This window comes from Nelumbo nucifera, chromosome 6, assembly GCF_055504915.1.
Source record: "Nelumbo nucifera cultivar China Antique chromosome 6, China Antique-T2T, whole genome shotgun sequence".
Lineage (NCBI taxonomy): Eukaryota > Viridiplantae > Streptophyta > Magnoliopsida > Proteales > Nelumbonaceae > Nelumbo > Nelumbo nucifera.
The window spans coordinates 36,926,553-36,929,078 of record NC_142654.1 but is presented as its reverse complement, the minus strand read 5'-3'; the positions used below and the strand labels follow the sequence as shown (position 1 = coordinate 36,929,078).

Genomic DNA, 2,526 nt, shown 5'->3' with positions numbered 1-2,526 from the left:
ATTTTCAGAAGCTCTGAAAAGCAAAAGAAAATCATATCTACCACTTTTTAGGCTTTAAACCTGAAAACTAGGTTTTTAGCTTTCAAGCATCAAAATTCCAAGTTATCGATTTATCAAACGCCACATAAAATCAAATCTTATCATACAATATAGGTCAGCTGCATGAATCCTGCGTCGAGGAGTGGCAAAAGTTCACCCAGCCATCAAAATAAAGGAGAGAGAGAGAGAGAGCTTCAATTTTGATTTTGAAGTGATCAAACTGTGAAGGCAATGGTTGAGCAATTGTAGCAGATTCCATATAAACAAGCCAAGTTACGTATCTGCTTTTTTTCTTTTATTTTCTTTGTTCTTATTTCTTAAGAAAATAGACCAAGAAAAAAAAAAAGAAAAGAAAGATGAGAAGGAATTAAAAGGAAGCAACTGAAATCAAATTGTAGGAGAATGGGCGAAACCACCAAACGAAGGTGACTTTCTTTTGCCCACAAAAACCTGTAGGACGCCGTCAGGTCCCCCGGCCAGAAGCGTAGCTTCATTCTCTCCGACCTGCCTCCAGCATACGCTACTGACGAACCCATTATCATGAGAAATGGATCCAAATCCCCGGACCCATATGGGATCACGCCACCTCTTATCATACACAAACACCTCGTTGCTCTCCGACCCGCATCCAAGCAGTCCCCCGTTCCTCCAGACCGATAGCCCAACAAAGCTCCGACTGTTCAGATGACCCTCGTACGTGCGAATTGCGCGGGCATCACCCATGTCCCAGAGCTTCAGGCACCCGTCGGTTCCTGCCGTAACGATCATGCTCTCCTCGAGGAAACGTACATAAGTCACAGTCCTTCGGTGACCATGAAAAACCAGGACCGGAGCTGACATTTTCCGGACATCGTAGGCGTACGCCCTCCGATCTGCGCACCCCACGGCAAACAAGGACCCACCATTCGGGTCAAATTCCACGCAACACACGGAGCTTCGCGATGCGCTTGGTTGTGCTGCAGACACGCACATTCCACCACCACAACGGGTGTCCCACATTTGTACGCTCCCGTCGTCGGACCCCGATGCCCCAAGGACAGGGACCCAATGTGAGTAATCTACGCTCCAGACGCGCCGCCCGCCGTGTTCGTCACGCTCGAATATGGGCACCCGACGCTCGAGATCATACTCCGTGACAACCCCATCGTAGTCTCCCGACCCCAACACACGACTTCCAGTGTTGGGCTTCCACCGGAGACTGCTGAGCTTCGCCGGGGTGCATATGTAGTAGTCACATGCACGGGTGTGGTCTAGGTAGGTGGTGTCCTGCGTATCGTGGCTAGATTCATGTGGTAACAAAGAACCAAAACTATAAACCCGGATTTTTCTGGCGATTCCTCCTGTTGCTAAAAGGTAATCAGAAGGATCGAACTCGATCACGCCCAGAGTATCGGATATCGCTCCAACTGTGCTGGAAGAGACGACGGTGACGAGATTGAAGTCCCATTCATAGCGAGCTTTTTCTTCTCCTTCTTCTTCTCCTCCTCCTCCTCCTTCCGGTTGTACATCTTGTTTCTGCTCTTCTTCGTGGCTTTGGAATTGTATTGGACGATCGAAGTCCGTCGAGAAGTTCCTCATGGTCCATTCAGAAGAAACAGCGGCGGTGGCGGTGGTGGTGGTAGTGGAGTTTATTGGGCTTGGGGACCAAGACAAACTAGAGGCTCCCATCGAACCAAAGCTCATGTCTTGGAGATGGTGAAGGTATAGAAGAACAGTATTTGATTCTCTTATTTATTTTCTTTCATTTTTAAATGATATAAAACGGGTTATGCAGATTGCAGAATACCCTCCATGTTATAATGAATCTCCGAACGAGCCACGGGTTACGTGGCCGTATTTTCAACCGGCCGATGGACCTACTCTCCTTGGCTGGCGATAATGAACACGTACATTATGCCAGTGATTTGAGGCTTGAGCTACACCAGACCAAACCAAAATCCAAGCTAGAGTTACAAAACCCTGGTCGAACCACTGATCACTACTAGCTAACTCGGCAAAGTCTCTGGGATTTTTAAAGAGGGGTACTTTGGGTATTGTATGTGATTTAAAATATGTGAAATTTATAAAAAAGTAATCAAGTGGAGGAGGAAGAAAGAAATGGTGGTTGTTTGTGTGCCTCATTTGAAGGATGTGGACTAAAGGAGCCTAGTGCCGGCTTGGGAGTAACGTGGTTGAAGCCAGACCTATCGTGGTTTTGTTAGTCTATGAATATCTAATTTCTAAGTTCCAACTCCCAACTTCTCGTCAATTTATCACAACTTCTACTAAATCGTGATTGTGACCCGAGTTTGCTTCATGGCGATGTTTCGTTTTCCTTTTTTGGAATAAGCCTTAAAATAAGGCTGTGTTTGGTTTGAAGTAAAACGTAGGAAAGGTAAGGAAACTTGCACAACTTGTAACTATATGGCTATGTTTGGTTTGAAGGAAAACGTAGCGAAAAACAGGGAAATTTATACAAGGTTTGTAAAGGTTTTTCTACCTCTTCCT

At 46.0% G+C, this 2,526-nt stretch overlaps 1 pseudogene; it reads right to left on the bottom strand.

Moving 5' to 3' along the window:
• Positions 1-274: 274 nt before the first annotated feature.
• Positions 275-1,760, bottom strand: LOC104608738 (WD repeat-containing protein RUP2 pseudogene; annotated as a pseudogene).
• Positions 1,761-2,526: the final 766 nt, after the last annotated feature.